The 23,130-nt window shown below is 37.8% G+C and overlaps 1 protein-coding gene across 1 annotated transcript in view; it reads right to left on the bottom strand.

The window, feature by feature from the left end:
• Positions 1 to 23,130, bottom strand: part of SPOCK1 (SPARC (osteonectin), cwcv and kazal like domains proteoglycan 1) — a 285,184-nt gene that overhangs the window by 166,930 nt on the left and 95,124 nt on the right. The window lies entirely within an intron of this gene.

Here is a 23,130-nt window from a genome sequence, read left to right as displayed (position 1 = left end):
ACTGAACTATCAAAAAGAAAAAATGGGAAATACAAAGAAAACCATCAAGTATTACTGTAAGCATAATTCACTTCAGCAGATTTACATTTGATTTTGTTTACCATACTGCCCTGAAGTCTGCTGACATGGAAAAGCTCTAAGGCCAGAAGAATGGGCCATAAAACACGCTGCTCCCTGCTGGTACAGAAACTGCAGGAGCCAGTGGTGCAACTGCCTTCCACAGTGAAACCATAGGCTGGTTCTGACCCCAAAAATCCCATACTGGAGCTCATGGCTCCAGTCACAGCAGTTCCCCTGCAGTCAGCACACTATCAGGGGCACTGCACAAAGAACACAATTCCAAATTTCTTTTATCTGCTGAGATATGTGACTTGAATTTTTTTTATTATTATTTTTTTTTATGCCTGTTGCAACTACAGCTCCAGATAGTTGATTTTCCTTACACAAAATCTCTCTCCTTGTTAACAAGTTTTCACCAGCTCAGTTTCTAATTAGGAAAAAACAAATAAAAAAACAACACACACACAAAAACCCAACCCACAAACAACAAATACCACAAAACAACAGCAAAACAAACTAACGAGAACCCCCACCCCTTGACTTCTTGTCACTTTGCTAAGTACTTTGCTCCTAATGGCTTTGATTTAGGTTCAGTAGGAAGGGAACTCATTTCCCAGCAGCGAGAAGCAGGCTCCTCGGTTTTGACCAGTTTGATAATCACCCTGCCAAGCACAACAAACATTACCCTGGCTCAGTGTCCTGTTCCTGTGGATCTGTGAAGCTGGGACATCTGTTCATTTCCTATGTACTGCTGGGCAGACTCAAAGCCTCTGGAGGCTGAATCCGCAGAGAATCAATGCCGATAATACCAGGATAACTCAAAGTAACAGCTAAACAACCACCCTCTCCCCACTGGCCCCCATCCACCAACAATCAGAAAAACCACCCAGCTGGCATAAAATATCCTGAAATGAACACAGGGATCTGAGCAGGTTTTTGTTCTGTTTTGTTTTTACGTTAGTCTGTCTTTCACATCAGGGACTTTTTGCTAATTGGCATGATTCAGTTAAATGAGAAGGTATTTTGAAATTAAGAAAAGATAGATCAACGGTTTGGATAATGGAACAGGGAGCAGGCTTATAAACCACAGAAATGAGGGAAGGAGCTGTCATGCTCTGGAGGTTACAGTGAAAAATGATCTTGGGAAATGGGAGGAATGAATAAGGCAACAGTCGGTACACACAAATACAAAGCAACATCATTACAAAGCAAAAATCAAAGGAATAAACACAAAATGGGGATTGACTAGGTAGAAATAATACAAAACAGGATCCCAGAGAGGCAATGGACTGCAGGCTGAATAGGAATCAAAACTGTCAAGCTGATGAAAAAAAGTAAACTCTTTTTATTGGAGTGTATTAACAGGAAAGTCTTAACTAAAACATGGGAGATAATTATTCTGCTCTATTAAGCACTGTTGATGCCCTCTGTTTGAATATGGTCCCGTCTGGGGAAAAGTATAAACAAGACATACAGAAGAGGATAAGATGAGGATAAGAGTTCAAGGGGGAATAGTAAAATTGATAAAATTTGGAGTATGACTCGTAAGGAAATGAAGAAAGGAAATAGATTGAATTAGTTGAGAGGAAAGACTCGACAGGGAGTCATGATATGTCTTGAAATGAGCAAATGCTTGTCATAAAGAAAGCAGTTATCCTTGAAGATTGTTCTCCACATCTATGAGGACAGAACAAGGAACAGCAGACTTAAATGACAGCAGAGGGCTTTTGGTGAAGTATCAGGAGAAACTGTATGGGGAATCAAACAACCTTCTCCAGAAGTTTATGCCTGGGCAAACAATCATTAGAGTGATATGGCCTCCTGAGACGATGACCTCTTGAGACTTCTGTTGGAGTTAGGTCCAGCAGAAGGGGGTGGAGGGGAGGGAGAAAGCATTCCCTCACCCCCTTTCTCACTCTGGAGGAATATGGATTTTGCAGCTGAGTCTCATTGGGGAGGGAATGAGAAAGACTGTCCCCCAGCTTACTGGGAAAGAAAATGAAAAGCAGGGAGCCAAGGTAAATGCTTTAACTCTGGTGTGCTGCTTTCATATGCTACAAATTTTTGTAGTTGGAAAGACAATGAATGTCTAGGAGCCCGAATTGTTAAGAGACAACTGGGTTATAAATTCTCAAAATAAAAACACAATGAGCAATGTGCTGATTATCCTTGATGAATAATATTCTGTCCTGTTTGTATGTGAACGTGACACATCCTTGCCCTTATTTTCCTGGTGATCTTCAGATATTTTAACAGTAAATATGAGAAAGAGGCACGGGGGAACACATGAGGGATATTTATGGGGATTTATATGCAATCAGTTTAAGTCATATTAGTAATAATTTTTCTGTGACTGACTCCAGCTACAGAAACTACTACCCAGACCTTTCATGCAATACCTTATTTTTCTAATTATCTGTGGACATATTAAAGCAAAAACACTAACACAACCAAATATGAGGAATTAATGCCAATGCCACCATATCCATCAATAGAAAATGTCAAATTTTGTGACAACCTAATAAAGACAGACATTCTTCATTTTAGATAATGTTTGGAGAGACAATTAGGATGTATAAGAAGAAAGAAAATTTTGAGAAAAACTGCAGATGCTTTATTTTCCAACCAAAGAAACATATTAAAGCAACATTCTTTTGGCCACTTTTCTATTTCTCTATGAACAAATAAGGCAGATTGGAAAAATGATCATTCCCATCAGGAGGTTCAGAAAAGACATAAAATAGATTAAACTGCTCTTGTCTTTGTGTTTGAATACAGAAGCAACAAAAAGTAATTTCAGTCCAGAGAGGCAGAAGGTAAACAACAGTAATCTTCAGTTTCATTTTCATTCTGGCAGGTCTCCTCACTGATGGTTTGCACTTAATTGCTTTTCTAGTTACCTAGTTGAGCATAACTGTGTGAGATCATATTTAAACAAGCTCACTTTGTTTTCTTAACTCCTGCAGGACCAACCTTATTTTTTGGCACTCAAATGCACAGTTTCTACTGTGCATTTGGTCAATCTTTTAGCTTTTTTTCTTTCTTTTTTTTTTTTTTTTTTCCCTTAAACTTCGTATTCTTAATATCCTATTTACTGACTGTACATCTACGTGCAATGTTTGACAGCTAACTCTTTCACTCATGACTCCCAGTTGCCCTACATTCATGGAAGCATTTCTTGCTCCACAGGCTTATCTTTACCTTTTGCTCTGATGATTTTAAATGTTAAATATCAACTGTCATTCTGACAACATGGGAGCTAAGCTGATCTATCCGATCACACACCTACTCATACAGAAAGAAACTGTCATAACATTAATGGGAGCAATCGGCACAGCTAATATGGAAGATATCAGCACTTTCACATGAGTGAGAGGCGTCCAAAACTTAAGCAGTAAGAAAAGAAGTAGTAATAGTCAGGAAAGTAAGACAACAAAGTAGTAAAATGAAAAAAATACACATATTTTCAATAAATTCAATGTGCTTAAGTATTATTCTGAGATTCTATAGGAACTTTTCCTCTCTGAAGTGAAAATTAGCTAGTTTGTTTTTCCACAAACTAGCTAATCTTTACCATAACTTTCAATAGCAGCTAAACATCATGAATTTCCTGTGACATTAAATTGTACAGGAGAAAATTAATATAGGCAAAACTGATGTTGAAGAAGAGCCTGTAAAGAGACTGACCCATTGACTTACTACCTTCCCCCCCACCCATTTTTTTTTAAATTTCCTTTTAAAAATATGGCTTTCCTATGGAAAAGGAGTTTAGAAACAGTGGGAATTAATTCCAGGTCTTGTGGGGACAGCAATGGGAAGAGCTACAAATACTCCATGTCATGGCTTCAGCTGGGATGGAGTTAATTTTCTCCCTAGTATCTGGTATGGTGCTGCTTTGGATTTAGGATGACAATAATGCTGATAACACTGATGATTTAGTTGTTGCAGATTAGTGCTTACAATGAGTCAAGGACTTTTCAGGTTCTCCTGTTCCCTCAGGTCCTGTCGCTGTCCCCAGAGAGCAGAGCTCAGCACCTGCCCCTCTGCTCCCCTCATGAGGGAGCTGCAGGCCGCCATGAGGCCTCCCCTGGGCCTGCTCTGCTCTAGGCCAAACAAACCAGGGTCCTCAGTGACTCCTTGTATGTGATATGTTCCTGCCCTCTAGATCCATCCACCATCTTTGTAGCCCTCCTTTAGACAATCTCTAATAGTTTTATGTCATCCTTAGATTGTAGTCAAGAGTTTTGCTTGACCTTTGTATAGACCTCAGATCTGCCCTGAGGCAGGAGAGTTAGGAGTGGCAGGGACAACAGTAGGCACCTCCAGCGTTTTGGAACTGCTTCCCTGAGCAAGTGCAGAATCTTAAAAAACTGGTAAAATGCTTCAAAAAGGTGTGTCATCACCCTGGCAATTCCACAGACAAATGGCTGCAATGTGCTGGGGCCTGGCCTATGCTTACTGAGCCACAATCCACACAACTCCAAACTCTGTGACAGGCCCTGTGGCAACTCCAAGCCCTGTGACATGCCCTGCGGCCACCCCAAGCTCTGTCACTGGCCCTGTGGCCACTCCAAGCTCTGTGACCAGCCTTGCAGCCACTCCTTTGCTGTGCCAGGCCTTGCAGCCACTCCTTTGCTGTGCCAGGCCTTGCAGCCACTCCCACCCCTGTGACAGGCCCCTGGGCTGGGCCAGAGAGCCAGCCTGAGCTACAGCCAGTCACCCCTACACACAAAACAAGAAGACAAAAGAATGGATGCAAGTCAGCTTGTTTAGTAAGGAAAGGAACTCCAACTCAGACAAGAAAGGAGGGAAAAGATGAGGCAGGCTACTCTGAAGTGCGGCCATCATGGGAACAGGAGGACAAAAAGGAAGATGCAGAAGCAGTAACTGCTCAATCCCTATACCAGAGTGAGCTACAAGACGTGTGAAAAGATTTCAGCCTTTGCCCAGGTGAGCACGTTGTCACCTGGCTGCTCCTGTGCTGGCAATAGCCTGGAATTTGGAAGCAGGGAAGCAGCTGTGAACCTTCTTTAGGGAAGGGGGCGCTGACAAAGCGATTGGAAAAGGGGCACAAACCTTCACTTTCTGGTGGTGACTCCAGTCAGGCATGAAGGAAAGGCAACCCTTCCAAGAAGGTGTTTGTTACCCAGGAAAGTGGACCCCATGGATCTTGTCTTTTAATACAAAAGACATCTCCCTTTTTCTCCCCCAAATGCTTTGAAGAAAGCTCAGTAATCAGACTAGGTAATTTTTAATTAATGTAACATTCCTGGTACAGATACTAAAGAAAAGGGGTATTAACAGCCTTGCTTCAGTTCATCATCACAGACTCAAAGACAAAGAAAGCATCTATGTTGAAATTATGCCTCCACTGTAATAAATGACAGAATTCCTGTTGACTAAAACAGTACGTTTCACCATTAGAAAACATTGGGCCTGTGGACTTCAAATCCTAGAATATTACATCGAACAAAGTGTCAAAAATGTTCACCACTTTTTTCTTATCAATTTACAGAAATTAGTAGCTGAAGGGTATAAAGAAATGTAATAGATTTTCATTTGAATGAAACATTAGATAGAATTTGCATGATCAGACTTGAAAGTTTTATAAAAGCTCACTTTGCCATAAGGGATAGTTCAATGGCATGAAGCTGGATGACCATCAGCACTGTTTAATAATGAAGCCACTAAATGGATGTGGGGCATAGAGGAAGTTTTCCTCCTCAGTGAAAGCTTGTGGCTAGTAATCAGAAAAGGGCAGGACTGGTATGTGGTAAAGGAAAAAAAAAAAAAAAAAAAAAAAAAAAAAAAGGCCATTAAATGGTAATGAACTTATGAGTGAGTGTTTTGCAACTACCTGAAGAGGTTCTTGCCCCCTTGCCCACTGGCCAGTCTGCTCACTCTTTTCTGTTAGTTCATAATCATCCCAGCACTGAACACTGATTATTGAACACAGAGTCTCTTGAATCCTTGTTTGGTACTTGGGACAGCCAAACTGACAAAACCTTGGAAAGATGATAGACTACATAGGAAGAAAAAGGATGAGAACAATTTTTGCAACTATTTGAACTATTTGCTTTAGTAGAAGCAACCTGAAGTTGTGCTGCTAAAACTAAAAGAATAATCCTAGTAAAGAATTATAAAAAATAAACAGAGGCCAGACAGATAGAGAACATAGAAGTAGGGAAAAAGAAAAATTATTATTCTAATTATATGCATAAGGAACTAAGTTTATATGCAAGGGAACTCAGTTTATATGAGCTCATCCCAGGTTCCCAATAAGTTGATATCTGACCTGGAAAACAAAACTTCATCTCATGATTCTCAGTCTATCATTTAATGGAGTTAGGGAATAGATTCATTCACCAATGTGAAAGCCAGAATTATCTATTAGAATATCTGGAGTCCTGGTCTATGTTTTGGTATGACAAAGTCCAGGAGTGGGGATTTAAATAATCTCCCATAGCTCTGTATGGCCATTTTCTGCAATAGTAAAGGTGTGCAATTTAGTTGCACTCTCTAAAAAAGCAATTAACATTTTTCCTGTGCAAGATTAGAGGTGCTTTAGCAGTCAGAGTTTCCTTAGCATGAAGAAATCTATACTACATAATCCATCACATTTCTTTTCTTTTTTTTTTTTTTTATTATTCTTTTTTAAACTAAACCTATCAAGCCATTTAAGTAAAATGTGGCTGGGATGGTACTTCCAAAGTACCATCTTTTTTTTTTTTTTTAATGCACAAAACAGATGCGCCACAAATCTGGCAGAAAGATCATGATCACAAAGGACAGATTCCTTCTATATGGACATTCTAAGGACGAAGTGTATTGATTAATAGGCACTATCCTTAGTTACAGACCAATCTCACATTTTGCTAACGTTTCCTAGTACACCCAGAATGAGGCAAAAAGATTTCACACACCAAAGAAGAAAAAGAGAGGGACACAGAAGCAAAGTAACTAGGAACTAAATACAGACACTTTATGTCATGGAACCTAAGTTTAAAGTGATTGCATGCACGTCAAACATCATTTTCTACACAAGCAAAGAGACTACAATCAACAAACAAGAATGGTTGATATTAAAGACATACAGAAATAATAATAAAAATTAAACAGGAGTTAATGATACAATAGGAATTTGTATTAGAGAAGCTTCTGCTGGATCCAGTGTTTTGCTGCTGTCTTACTAGCACTCTTTCTACTGAATTTATTGTCACAGGTTCTTGTTACGTAGTGAGAAGATTCGCAGGCAGCCTCTGGCTGCATCCCCATCTGAGATATCTCCAAGAGTGCAGGTGATGGAGGTGGAGCAACATAAACACCTGCTTGCTGGTCCCTTGCACATGGAAAGCCTTTCTCAAGAGGAAAAAAAAAAACAAAAAAAAAAACCACATTGACCAACTTTGCTGGTTTTCCCATCAAGCACTGTGCATTTATGCTTTTAAGCCAGGAAAAGGGAAGCTCTGCTCACTTTATGACATCTAGGTGCCAGGAATGTGTGCAATTTGGTGTGCAAATTGCAGCTTTGTGCAAACCATTAGGAAATAATTCTATGGAAGAGGGGATATACAGAAAATCTTGGCATGACCTGTACAACCTGTCTTCTGCTGAAGTGCATGACCTCTGCCAGTCAGCAGCTGAATTGGACTCTTCAGCCAAGCACAAAAGCTTGGCACAAAAATTTCAATCATTTCATTGTACCCTCAGTCAGGGTTAAGTAATGGAGTTACTCTTTGTCATACCAATAATTCATTTGTTTCTAACACATACACACACACACACGTCACCTCTTCATATAGCAAATAATTTTTGCTTTCCTTTATTTAAGTTGATCCAGGAGACCACACTATCTCAAACTGCACAAATCAAGGAATATAATCTAAATCATCACTATCATCTAGTGATTTAGGGAGAGAAGTGTGCACACTGAACACAAATAAATCATATAGGAGTGATATCCTGGAGGCAAAAGGAATGATTTTAGGCATGCACAATACTTCGAAGTTCAAAATGTAATTTAAAGATGCTAAACCCTTCCTGGTAATACTCATGCATTTTTCTTCTATCTGTATCTGCTATTGTATTCTAAAGGAATTCTTCTCTAATAAAATGCCATAATTTAATACACTGATGGCAATGCTGATTCAATTTTCTGCTTGCATAAATATCTTTTAAATCTGTATTATAAAAAAATATTACTGGACCTCGGTGTAAAAATCTGTACTTCTAATAATCTTTGTAACCAGAATTAATGGTCCAGTAATAACTGTTATTTGATAAAGTGCTCAATCATACCTTATCTACACTACCATAACATAGTGTAGGCATCTACTAGTAAAAGCATTAAAAAATAAAAGTTTTATTGGTTCTGAGCTTGGATCAAAGGACCATTCAACCAGATGGAAATCAATGAGGGTGAAATTATTTCAAACAATGTGAAAGACTGCTTGCTTCAAACAAAGTTAGAAGTTCTAGTGAAGAGCATGAGGAATGCAAACACCAGGTCATGTTATTTATGGAAGATACTATCCTGGTAAAAATCCAAAGTGCAGGAAAAAAAAAGTGCTAAAAAAAGACAAATAAAAGGTATATTCCCACACCTGCAGCCAGAAGAGTTCAGTTTGGTGTCACAGACCTTTGGAGAGGTGCTTAAAGAGAATCTCAGAGTGCACAGTTCTGGCAACATGGCCAGATCCCTAATGCCAGCAGCCAACATGTCCAAGAGGAAGGAACAAATTACAGCCCTCTTCAGAGCTGTGACACATTGAGTAGGCTAAATTTGTTGCAGTCCCATGGTTGCATGTGCCAGTTTTATCACTGCAGTGCATGATTAAGATCTTAACAGACACATAGGTTCTGATGTCCAGATGCCCTAGCAGTAAGGAACTGGACACCATAGAGCATCTGGTGTGGTCCCTGAAAAACATATCAGCACCCCTTCATGACAGAAACAGTGTTATCACTTTTATATACTGGGGACACATGGCAAGAATTACTCTCAAACCACCTTGGTGAACTGGAAAGCACAGCATGTAAAACTGCTGGAACAAATCGTACTGATAACACTCTTGCTCTTCTCCTCCCATCTTTTTTTTGCATAAACAGCACCAAATAAATTTACCTCAGTGACAATGTATACATAGTTTGTGTCCCCTCCCTCCCCAAAACACAGAGGCACATATACAGGTGTGCCATCGTACACTGATGACCTTCTACTTCCTAAAGCATATTGCTCCTTTCTCTTTAAACACTTGGTTTCTTAGTATGTCTGTGATGTGTTTCAAGTGCTCCATTTAGATCAGTTTGAGAGAGTGTAACAAGGCGAGTGAATGGTCTTTAAGGAAAAACTAATCGACAGCATTGAAGGAAAACTGGGAAACTTAACAACAGGCCTGACTGCATGTCATGTCAGTGTCAAAGGTTTCAATTCAAATGGTCGAGCTGCGAAAGTGGAAGTTCAGGTTACAAATTTCTCATGGTTAAGATAGGACAACACCAGAATAAATTGCTGGGCAGACTGCGGAATGTCTGCACTGGAGGTGTTTAAGACCACCAGTGATTTTTAGGAGAGCTCCTGTCTGTTAATACTGCTGCAGATGTGGCTGGTGCTTCCCTGAGGGAAGGGCTGGGTTTGCTGACTCCTTGAGAGTCTCTTGAGATAACATCATCTGACATCACTTCCAAAGCTTTGCAAGTTTAGTGGATTGAGGAAGTGATGAGCTAATTATTTATGTGAAAAAGCTCTGATAGGATGATATATCTACTAAACCAAGATTTTGCTGGATTTATAGTTTGTTCCCTGCCATTTTCATCTCTAGTAGATGAGGTGTGAAATTGCTTCAGTAGAAGGACACAGTACATAATACATTAGACAGCATTTGGAAGAACAGAACTAAGACTCAAACTTTGGGATCATGCTGAGATCATCACTACTTCTGGATCCGAGGATTCTTTCTTTAAGGCGTATTTGGAAATGGTACATAGGCATATAGAGAACTGTGGAGACCTTCCAGTCAGACCTGTTCGTGTGCTCATTTTTTAATTGTTGGATTACTGAGATTGTTCAGTCTCTGCTATGAAGTCATCCCATAGAAAACATGGATATATATGGATAGGAAAACACATGTGAAAGTGACTACTGGACATTTGCATCAGAATGACTGAAAAAGAGAAATACAAAATGAGCATGCATTTTCCATCCAAGTAATGCAAGTCTAAGCTAAATTTAAATCACTGTAACTTCACGAAGGAGCCTGCATGTAACTGAGGGCAGAATTTGACACTGATGTAATTTTGCCTTTGTGTTCTACCCCGTAGTAATCCATTTTAAATCTATTCGTCATACACTTCTTCCAGCTTTACAAGCTTAAAGGAATTTTTAGTACTTCCACCTCTCTCCTCAATGGACAAAAAAAAAAAAAAAAAAAAAAGATGCAAAGGAATTAATGAATTAAGATTTAATGCCCAACTTCAATTGCCAGGACAGGGCAATTATAATATAGGTCATTAAAATAAAATCCATTCACCACACACATCCACACCCTAGGCTCTTTGTATGTTCAGACACATCATGTAAATCCACAGCACTCAATGGAAAATAAATGCTACTATTTATTTTTATTAAAATACTATTAAATTCACATCTACTATAATTGAAATAAAAAATAAACAACAACCATTATTAGCTCCCTATTACATACCATAAGAAGATTTTAATGAACCTTTTATTTAGGTAGCATGCTGAAAATTAATTCCTCAGACTAAAAGTTCTTATCATTGAAGAAATTGCCTGCCTATAAGAACAACCTCTTATAATTATTCAATGCCTTATAAAAGTGTGCTTGTGAGTAATTCTGACTTCAATTTTTAATAATTTCATTTCAAAACATCTTATTGTTCCAATATAATGGACAAACACATGCAGAGAAATACGAAAATAGAATGTAATATACACATCCCAAAAAACAATCAAAAAGTTCTCCTAACAAAACCTTTCGCTCCAAACATACATTTAAACCTTCCTTCTTGGCCTCTCCCCTCTGTTTCTACTCAGTGTCTCCACTTTGTACTACCTTTCTTCAGCAACTTACTGAAACCCCATCCCTTCCTACATTGAATGCTAACAAGAAGTGAGCTAAAACTTCAGATCTCAAGATCTAGAGAGTGTGGTTTCAATATTTTAATTCAAAATAATAATTCTTAATTTAAAAGCTGCACGGAGATCACAGAAATTCAGTTCTTTTAGGAAAGCAAGCAAGAAGACTTTTCCCTTTTTGCTAGATTGACAAAACAGACAGCATACTAATGGACAGGTAAAAATCAGCTATGCCAAAGGACTGTCACACAGAAAATCCATTATTAAACTATCTGATTCTTTTTCAAAGCGTTAAACATCACCTATTGCATACTTGATCTTCCCTTCTCTTGACTCTCTCTTCCCCAGCTCAAAGGAAAACAAAAGTGACGCTATCTCAAAATTCCAGCTCCTGCAGCCTTCAGACCAAACACTTCTTTTTTTTTTTTTTTTTTTTTTTCCCCACTGAATATCTGATGCTTTTGTAGATTCTCAGCTAGGTAATCTTCAAATACCCTGCTGCTCACAAAGATGATACCAGTGCTTAGGGGGGTAAGCATGTTCCAAGAGAATCCCACCTGTAAGGGACACCTGCCATGGTTATTTAATGACATACATTTCCTCGGAGCTCCTTTCTTCATTTGAACATCTTGGCAGAGTTTGTTGTTCTTGAAAGTTTCAGAAAATATGGACCAGAATTTCCCATTATCTTGTGTCAGTGTAGCAATTAACATTAGTTAGGCCTAGTTAGCATAGCTGTTGGTATAGGCCTGTGAACTTGAGCTAATATTGTTTCAGCAGAAGTAGACAAAGTATGACCACTCTCTTGTCCCAAACAACAGAATGTACCTCAAATAGCTTATTTTGTGCTTCGGGAAACCACACAAACAGCCTGATGATCATTCATAAATGCAGATGTGTTCAGAATTGTCCTGAACAAGCACACTGTGGGTACCAACAATGGCAAGAGCAAACCAGAAAATGGACCCCCTACTGAGGAGATATCCTCTATTCAATCCAATAGCTAAGGAAATCACAGAGTGTTTCGGGAGTCTCATGGGGAGAAGACTTTATATATATAAATATATGAAAAACAACAGCCTGCACAACTTCTCTCCTGGCCTGTGCCAGCTCTTCCACAGAACAGGGAAGCAGTTTCAGTCATAAAATTTGCTCTATTTGAGCTTCAAAACTGAGACAGGATCCTCATAAATTTAACAACCATTGTGCTTTTGATCTTTTTGATCTTTTCATCTTCTCTAGGGAAGTGGAGTGGAATAGTGTGCAGAAAAGGTTCTAGTATATATCTTGCTTTCCTAGACAGCGATGGCTGATTCCATCTAACTTCAGTCTTAGCTAGTCCTCAAAGCAGCTCCCAGTACAGTACCTGAAATCTGAAAAACTTATTTCAGTGTCTCCTACAAAGATTAAATGATAGACAGCTACCTTAGACCAGGCAACTGGCTTTTAGGTTGTGAATAACTGTGCAGATGTGATGAAATCAAGCAATTATGTTCTGTTTAAAACTTCAGCCTAGGAAAAAGACTTTTGTTGTTGTTGTTGTTGTACCATTGTAAGAGCTATACATGTTAATTTTAAGTGCTTTCCTCCTTTTGGGCTCTCTGCTCCCACTAGATAGGTGGCCTCTCTTTTCTCTTTCATCTTGAGCCTTATTTCTATTTTTTTTTTTTTTCCATTTTGATAAATGAAGTGCCTGCCTGACTGATACAAATAGGCCTATTTCCAAATCACATAAACAGCCGCATCTGTCAAAAAGTTCATCTTCGATGCAATTTCAAAAGCTGAGCTATCCATGCTAGGCGTTTGCAATAGTTCCATACATCAAGCATGCTGTACACAAACGTGCCACACGATGCTAACAGGGAGTGCAACTTCCTATACAAAGTCAAGGGAGAGCACAGTAATAGAAACTGAAAGAAGATAAAATGTTTTGTAGGTAGTAGAACACCAGCTGATCGCAATTTCTCTTTCAAGCCACAGTATACTTAATTTATTTATAGGCATTGGAAAAAATGTTATTGGCACAGTCCTGTGTAGGAAAATATCCTAGCAGTGTGCCTTGATGAAAAAGCAGCTAAGAAGGAGAGCTGTAAAGAAAATGAAAAATGATTGCCTAAATATGAAGTCGCATTTTTGCAACAGAATAATGAAAAGCCCAGGAGCAGTTAGGCAATTAAGAGTCAGAATAGCTAAATAGAGGTTACACTAAACACACTGCAATGGCATATGTAGAATTTCTGTTGAGGCAGTATCTAAAGATGAAAAGTAATAATTAATGATCTATATGATGCAAACTATAAATATATTTATATTTCTGATATCTGGACATTTTACCCACATTAAGGGCCTGCTGGTGTATTTCAGATAGACTTCTGCTTTTCATGCCTTTAACTTGGATAGTTCAAATTACTTTGGCTTGAACAGCATAATAGTTGTCAGCCCAAGTGGATAATCAGATGGGTAAGATGTTTCCTGACCATGTTAGTAAGAAGAAGGGGAAAATGGAAATAAATTTAAAAAAAAAGTGATTGCTGAAAAGTTTTTAGGCTTTATCATAAAAAGCAGACTAGCTGGCACTCATGCAAATACGCAATTTGAAGAATTAGAACAAGTAGTCTTCTTCTTGCTGCACAGTGAATGCAAAAAGACAGTCTCAGTATTAATGGAGATATGCACTTTTTTTAACCTCACATTTTTATGGCAGCAACCTGAGAATCACAAAAGATTTTAAAAAAAACTTCACACAATTAAACAGTTTTCTTAAACCCTCAAGGCTACTGAAGTAACTTGAGCTTACTGAAGTAAGCAATTGTGGAAGATGGACACTTCACAAAGACAACCTAGAGAATGAATAAGTGCATTTGGCTTTCAGTTGTATAAATGGCTTTCAGTTGGATATTCACTGTGGCTATTCAGCACAGTGAAGAGGTGCTGAGAAGCTTAAATTTAAAAAGAGCACTGCTACTTGAAAAACTAGATAAAAATATGATGCCTTTATAAGAGCATATTGCAGACAATCATCATGTGACTATTCTACCACTTGCATTTCAGACAAATTGAAGAAAAACAGGAAGGAGAAGCAAGGGAGAGAAAGAAAGCCCATGAAAATGAATATTTTACAATTCTATTAATGTCAAAGATGCAAGGTGGTGATAACTGATAATATCAAAAATGGAAAAGTTATAGAAGTGCATATTTTTTTGCATCATGCTCTTCTCTGAGATAGCTAAATATTATCTGGATTTTGAGGATGAACAGGTCCTTGGGTTAGAGTGAATTTACTATAACCGTAAAAACAATTAACGGAATTAACAAATCATGACTAGATTATTATTTATTTATAGATTATTTATTTATTTATTTATTTTAGCTAACACTGCTTTCTTAGGTAGCTTTATGGTTTATTGAAAGAGAAGCTGACACTTTTTTTTTTTTTTTCTCCTCAGATGTCTATATTTAACTCCATGCCAAGCAGGGGTTCTTCCCTTTCTCAGTTTTGCAAACTTCTACAGCCTGTGTCAGCAACTCCTTGTTGCCTAGTTTTAAATATGAAAGGTTATTGCAAAGGTCCTCACTGAACAAAAAAGCAGGGTTATATGCTGGAACCTTCACAGCAAAGACATTTTTGCTCTTAGAGACTAGATATTACATGCATTTTTCTGATTTATTTTTTAAAACCCAGCAGTTAAAACAAAGGAGAAACTCCATGAACATACTGAAGTATCACATTAAAATAATTACACTAATGGTTACTTACATTGCATTAAAGATTTCTGGAATGTGCAATGATCCCTCGGATTGCTTATCTGTACACCCATTTCTAATGGAGTTCTGTTTATCTGTTGTTAAGTAGAACATGGCAGATGTGGAACTTAGTGAATTAATTGCTCAGCTTATAAATTAGAGCTGTGCCAGAAAAAGTACCGCTAATGTTACAGATTTGATTCTACTTGTCCTGCCTTTTGGTTAAAGTGAACATAATAGTCTCCCAGTTTTGGGTAGCACTTCTTCTGGATGCCTCCATCTAATCCTACTGATGCACTAGGAGGCTGCGTGCATGCAACACAACAACGGTAGACAACATGCCCTAGATAAAATAGATCAAATCCTCAAACCGAGGTTTCATGAAGGATGGTGCACGACAAATTCCGGTCTTCAGATATAGCTTTTCTGTCCCTATACTTTAAAGACAATGTTTGAAAAGTCGAAACACTGAAGGGAACAAGACCTTTAAAGAAAGCTGCTAGCCAATAACTGACAGCACGAAGACACACATCAGTGGCAAGATCCATCGATAAATTACAACCAGAGGACACAGAGGAAAGGCAGATAGTGATTAAATGACTAACTAATGCCCTCCAAAGTGATACTTATTTTCACCATAGTATGTTTTGGGGAATTTTTAGTGTAGAACAACACCTGAATACACATTATTTATTTATTTTTATTCACCTTGTTGTGTACTGCTACTGTGCCATTTTGCAGTTTAAAGTAACTTTCCACATGACAAAGGGCTGCAAGGCTAGAATGCAAGTAGTCAGCTTTGATCAAAAATATTACTATTTTATGCAAACGTGTTTAATTTCAAGCAATAAGAACATGGAGGAAAATAGCTGTGATTCAATTAATTCTTTGGTGACCTGGGCTCTTAGGTTTATAGTGGAAGGAGATTTAATTCCTAAATACATGTGCATTGTCATGTTTTATCTAATGAATTGAAAGAGACTAGTTAACTCATTTACACCCAAATCTTTAACCTTAGGGTTAAATCATGACCTTTATTCCTGCTAGGCTAGAAAAAAAGCATTAATAACCAAGTGCAGAATCATATATAGGATGTCTTCTGTGTTAGAAAGCAAGTGAGGTCAGAAGAAGCAGTCAGATAAAACAGACTGCCTTTTGCCAGTCCCTGTTTATATTCATGGAGGTTTTCAAGCCTGCGGTTAGTTTCTATCTTAAAGTTTATGCAGATTACTTCCATCAAATGAGAACCTGTATTTTTTCAGATGGTGCCAAAATGTCTGTCAAAAATACCTATTCACTTTTTTTTTTCGTTCCCCTTATTTGCTTTGAGTGGAAATCTGTTTTAAGAAAAACCTTGTTCAGCATTTCTCCTGTACTCTTTCAATTAAATCAGCTGGTTTCCATTAATCACAGAACAACCACAGAATCTCAGTGCTACAATGGCAATGCTGGGAAGGTTGCTGGTTCCATTCCCCTCCTCCCTAGCTGGATCAGCTGTCAATGTGTCATTATGCACAAGACATTTGTCTACCATATTTCAGAACACCTTGAAAGACAGAGACTTCACAGACTCTTTAAAGTATCTCTCCCAATGCTCAACTATTCCTGTCATTATGAGTGCTAAAATTATTTTTTCTGTAATGTATTGCTCCTTGCTATATCCACAATAGACAGATCACAATTCCTCCCCTTCACAGCTAACTATATGCATTTTAAAATAGTTTTTTCCCCCCACAGAGCCACCTCCTCTCCTTCAGTCTTCCTTCCTAGAGTTTAATTTCTGCAGCTCTGATCATATCTAGTACTTTTCTCTGGGTATTTTGTAATCGATTCACACTGTTCAAGAAGCCTGGTGCTGAAATCTGGACAATGTATTCCAGCCAAGGTCTCACTGGTGCTGACTAGAGCTAAAGGATTACTCACAGCTATGCACATGCCAGTGCAACAGTTGCCTTCTTTGCAACAGAACATCGTTGACTCATGTTCAATTTGTAATCCACTGTAATCCCCAACCCTTTTTTACAACTTTCAGTCAGAATTTATGATGATCCAATTGTTTGTTATTCTGTTTTGTGCAGCTGATTGTTCTTACCTCAGTTCAGAACTTTGTATCTGTCCTGACTGAACTTTATCTTTTGTTTTCAGACCATTTATTTCATATTGTAAGGCTACTCTGAATTTTATTGCTGTTCTAATATGTGTACAGCTTCTCCCAGCTTGGCTACATTTCTAGATTTAATAAGCATACTAATTTCAACATCTGCAATTTAATGAAAGTGGTGAATAATACTACACTCAAAATAGATCACAGAGGAACCCTTCTCAATTTATCCTTCCAGCCTGATGTGGAACCATTGGCAACTACTACCAGAACGAATCTTTCCAAGTGATTTTGTACCCACCTCACAATTATTTCTTTTAGACAATACTTCTTAAACTTGTTTATGAGACAGTAACGTAAGCCAATGTCAAAAGCCCTATTAAAGTCAAGATACATGACACAGCAAGCTTATCCTTGAGTCTCAAGGCCTGTAAATGTCACTGAAAAAGAAATAGATTTATTTTGACATCCATACTGGCTTTATTCATCCCCCTATCTTCTTGATGTTAACAAAACCTTGCTTTAATATTTATTTCATCGCTTTTTTTCAGGATTGTAGTTTTAAGTCATGTGGTACAATTTCCTTTTTTTTTTTCCTTTTTTTTGCAACCGGAAAAACATATATGCTGCTTGTCCTTTCCTAGGCTTCTACAATTCCATACATTTTCAAAGATAACTTTTAGTACCTCTAAAATTATTTCATCCAATTCACTTAACCCTTGGGTCAGTTTAAACTGATTTGCAAACATCTAATTTACTGAGGTCTGTTCTTTCCCTAATCCATAATCTTACACTTGAGCTGAGAATATTAATTGCAGTAGCCTCCTGATCACAGCTGTCTTTTTAAGTGAAAGACAAAGCAAAGACAGGTAACAATACTTTTACCTTCTCATCTTGCCTTTATATAAGCTTCTCTCTCCACTGACTGTGAATCATCATTTTGCTTGATTTTTCTCTTCCTTTTAATACACTCATAGAAAATTATTATTCTTAAATCCTTTCCTAAACATCTCATTTTGTACCTGGCTTTCTTTGCTTGGTGCAATGCTTTTTGCTTCTTTGAGTTCAATGAAGTTTCACTTTCTCTAAATAACTTCTTGCCAACTAAGTCACCAAGAACATTATCATTAACCAAGTTCTTGGTATTCTTGTGCTTGTGCCCTTTACGTTAAGGAAATGCCAATTATCCTAACTACTCTTCCCCTAAAATTTAGTTCTTATCAATTCTCTGTTTACTGAATTCTGATTTTGAAATCACTTCTCTTTACTTCAGCATTGTCTTCCTAAAAATTCTGAATTATACATTTAATGACCACTGGTGCTTCACCTTCTACTTTTGCTCTTCCCAAAAGTTCCTCTTTTTTGATTAGAGCCAAACAATGTCTACTATTAACTCACAACTATATAAACATCTTTAAATACTTTGCAAATTACCCTTGTGACTGTCTAATGATTTAAAATTCATTCTGATGTGCAGCATAAATACTGGGTGGCACAACGATAGATTTAATCCAAATAATGTCAATGCAGGAGACTGTGCCTGATTGGTTTGGCCTTGTTCAACCAGAATACAAACCCTGCTACTGTGAATAATACTTTGGGGTCTCTTTGACAGCAAATAAGGATGGAAGCTTTACAGGCATGTATTTTTCCAAACAGTTAATTTTAAAGGTTTAAATATGCTTCTAAGAACAAATTCCTGTACACTGAACTGAAGCAAAGGGAGGGAGACCGCTGCTTACTGAGCGATGCCAGTGAGAGCAGGGCTGGGCTGTATTAAATTCCCAAAGATGTATTTATTTCAATGGGAACTAAACGAGCACTAGAGGGAAGCGTGAATTTCCCTTTGAAAAATCATGTCTGCTTCACAGTCAGTGAAGTAAGAGATATTAAAAGAAAGTCAGCACCATTATTGACCAAACTAACAAGTGCTCCCCAAGTGCTAATAAAATTCTAGACAAGCAACCTATTGATCATTGTCTTAGTTCAAAACACATCAGCCATAATACCGTCACAGATGGGGATCCTATCTCCGTCACTTCTGATGCCATATTTAATGAAAAAATTGGTTGCTTACAAGCTTATAAGAAATTTAATACTATGCTTCTAGCACATGACAGCCATGTGCATCTGTTGGAGGATATAAGCAGCCAAATGTGCTTGAAATGCCTCTGATGGAAGATAGTATATTTCACGTGCAGCATCTCAGCTATTTTTTTTCCTGTTGATTTAGTTAGCATGTTTTAAAATTGTACTGATTTACTGAAGATTTGCAAACATAATTCATGTGCAGTTGTCCTATGAATAAGCCTCTAAAACTAATTCAAATACAGTCAAAAAATAAATTGCAAAATAAGTTATTCAATTGAAATCTGCCATCTGAGGCACAGTAATGGAAAACATTTATTATAAAACTAACATATATTTGTGGCTAGGAATGTGTACAGTACTAAACTCTTTGAAGGAAATTTATTCAGGCTTTTCTGAAAGAACATCTTAACTGGGCTAACAGAAAATTACATGTTCAAAAATAATTGTAGGTTCTATGATTTTCATCCTGCATCACAGGCTTCCCATTATTGTCTTTTTGCTTTTGGAATGCTTATGAATTTCAGGCAAACTTTATTATGCACAGCTGCAGGAGGCTGGAGGGCTTCTGGAATCTGGACTTGCCAGTCAGACACTAAACATACTTAGGTACAATTCTATGCAGGAGGAGAGGAAGCATGAATACCAACACATCCATCTCTAGATATACAGCTCTAAGTTTGACAAATTCACTTCCATGGGGCTGCTGGACTGTGAAAGTTGCAGGTTATGCTATGCTGGAGGCCACAATCCACTCAAAAGCAGTGTTTCCTCTTCAAAAACGAGGGTATTTTGACAGTTCAGCCTTTCATTAGTGCTCAAGGGAAATTCTTTGGAACGATAGAGAGCTCGTAGCCAAGTCTACATGAGTATGTCTGACATCAGAGCCACAGATAGGCAGGTGAAGATTTTCCTATAGCAGAGTGGAAGGGGGATTTTTCTTTTTTTTTCCCCTGACAGATAATGTCCAAAATGTCCCTGAGAAAGAGAGGAAATATCCCTCTCCAGGTTTCTCAGCTAAAGGGGAAAAGAACTGGGAATAAAGACAATGAAATTAAAGAAAAAGTCTGGGAATCAAGGGTGAACGTCCAGCTACTTCTGATGAGGGCCTTCTTTTCCTGAGAAGTCCAGCAGCTTGCAACAGTGGGATTTCTGTCACCAGAGGTGGGCAAAACCATGTAATACTTTAGCCAGTCTCTATATCTCAGTGCAAAAGATAGTGTTTGGAGTAGCTCAGTCCACTGCAATCATCTGAATGTCACAATCAAAACAGAAACAGTGAGACTTGCACTTAATTGTACAAACATATTACAACAATTACAAAGTTTGTGGATAGCTTTAGGCACAGATTTTGGGGAAAAGACTATTAGTTCAACAGAATCATTTTTTTTCCCTTCTTATTGTGTTTTGCTGTTACTAGTAATGGCAGCTCAATGGTCTAAATGTTTTGGATTCAGTGCATCCCATTATTTCCACTGTGCCTGTCTTAGGGGTAATGATGCTTTAAAAAAAAAAAGAAAAAGAAAAAAAGCCATATGGCAAGGAAAATTGACATAATTCCAGCAACTTTACACCTAACTAAATGCACTCTTTACTTGTGCATCTTACCAGAAAAGTTAATAACATTTATCTATTGAAGCATTTTATACAGCTATTGAGAGGTGGCTTTAGGAGAAATGTCTTGCAAGTCAAATATTTGTTTAGCAGTGTTGACATACAACAACACATGAAGTCCGAATGGGTTAATTTTATGGTGAGTCTGGCTAGGTGCATACATTTAATTACCATACAAAAATCTCTGATTTGGGAATATTATGCTAAACTTTTCCCCTAATTCCCTCTTTTCTTTCTTCAAAGTAGGACACTAGGAAAGTATGCCAAGTTAGCTGTCAAGCTGTTTATGATCTTTCAAATGACTTTGTCAAAAAAAAACAAATAAACAAACAAAAACACCCAACCCTTTGATTCATATTTTAAAAATCCTGAGTACCCTGCCCCTTCCATGCTTCTGTTTTCTGGCTTCTGCAACTCTGACAGAATTGAATTCAATATTAATGACTACCAATCATTTCCAGGCTACACGCTCTCCTGCCTTCTGCAGTCCAAACGCCTCGTTAGCTCGGCTCAGTCAGTAAGATGCTCACCTTTCTATTGGTTTCTCTTGGGTTTGAGATGAATAAAAATGTGGGCTAGTAGCAAGGCTAAAAAATAAATTCTGACTACTCAGGTACTCTCTACTTGCAGCTGAAGCATTGAAGTTGACTTCCCTTGGGAAGGTGTGTTATGCAAAGATACCTTGTGCAATTCTCTAGGGGTTGTTTCAGTGAAAGTCATGTGTGCTTTCTTACAAAACAAGGTGTTTTTTTTTCCTTGAGACATAAATGCAGGTATCTCTCTCTGCATTACAAGCAGAAAGAAGACAGCTAGATTACACTGCTGTTGCTTTTAAATGCATAATTAAGGAATTTAATCTGCTGAATAAAGGTAGCTTTTTTCTTTTAGAAAGCATTGGTTTGACCCAGCACACTCTTCTTTAAAAGATGCAAATGAAGTAAAAGTCTAGAAGTAGAACTCTGCTGATTTTCAAAACCTCTGTCTCCAGTTCATTTTTAAAGTTGTTACAGATATACTGAATTCCCTGGCTGCCTTTACGAGATCACTTCTGACAGGTACTAACCACCTACAGCTACTTCTGAACCCTGCCCTCCCAGCAGCTTCATGGTGATTCTGCAGTCTGGCTCCCATATGAAGGCTTCACTATATTTTAAAAAGTGATTTTAGAATCTATAAATATATTTTAAGTGTGAAAATACTGTAGACCTGTCCCAAAGAGAGGGTATTCATATAGGCTAGTGTTAGCCTAGTGAAGCTGTACTCAGATTTCCTGTACAGCCCAGAAGAGATGCAGCCTGCTGTTTTAATTTACCCACTGGAAAAAGAGACATTGTGAAGAGACAGAAGACAGGAATCTTTAGCAGATGTACAAATGTTTGTACCACTTCAAGGTATCCATGTGTGATTTTAGATTCTCTTTTTAGAGTAGGTCAGTTCAAAAATTTTTTTTGCAACATTTTTGCCAGGACTTATCTTTTTTTTTTTTTTTTTTTTTCCCTCCTCTTGGGAAGACAGAGGTTCACATGGCCTCTGAAAGGAGCAGCAAATGTTTTGTTTGAAATCAATAGAATTTGTAATCCTAAATCCCTCTATGCCTTTGAAAATCTCTCTGTGGATATACGCCTTGACCAAAACATCATCTTCCCCTTTCCTTTGACATTGAAGTTCCATTTCCATAATGGCAGAGAATTGATGCTCTTCAGCCTAATATGTACATGTCCCCAGTAATAATTCCTGGGAGCTGCATGCACATCATACGTGCTGGGCAATGAAGTATAGAAAGGCACTTAAAGTGAAAATTTCAAAAGCAACTATGTGTCCACAGAGACACCAAGGGGTATTTCCTTCCTAAACAGTTCAGCAATTTTGAAGATTCAAGTCTCTGGTTGGCAGAGTTGCTCCCTATTCTGGACAAAACAAAATATTTTTTACTTCTTTCTCCTATCCTTTGATGGCTAGCCCGGGAACTGTTGGAATAACTGCCATAATTTAACAACCCACCAAGACAAAGGAAGTGCAAAATGCCTGATGGACTCTGTACTGGAATCAGCAGCATATACACAATGCCCTTTTCTTTTGAAAATCAGCTCTGAAATTCACAACTTAAGAAGTTTTTAAAATGAAAGAAAAAGTATGTGAAGACACCTGTTTTAAATTGCATGTTAGACTGAGATTCAGGGCTACAGAGAACCTTTCTAAGCACATATATTGTCACTGAATATAAATTGGAATGGATGCAGATTAAAAAACACAGCTAAAAAATACAGAGATGAGTCAAACTCTTATACATAAACCACCTCAAGCTGTGACTAAATTGGGAATGAGATGTAAGTACGAATATAGCTCTTCACTAACGCATACGACAGACAGAGCAAGAAAGGGAAAAAGTATATGGAAATTAAAAAAAATACAACCATAAAGTATT

This window comes from Anas platyrhynchos, chromosome 14 (genome assembly GCF_047663525.1).
Source record: "Anas platyrhynchos isolate ZD024472 breed Pekin duck chromosome 14, IASCAAS_PekinDuck_T2T, whole genome shotgun sequence".
NCBI lineage: Eukaryota > Metazoa > Chordata > Aves > Anseriformes > Anatidae > Anas > Anas platyrhynchos.
The sequence above is the reverse complement of the archived record's forward strand: the minus strand, read 5'-3'. Positions and strand labels throughout refer to the sequence as shown.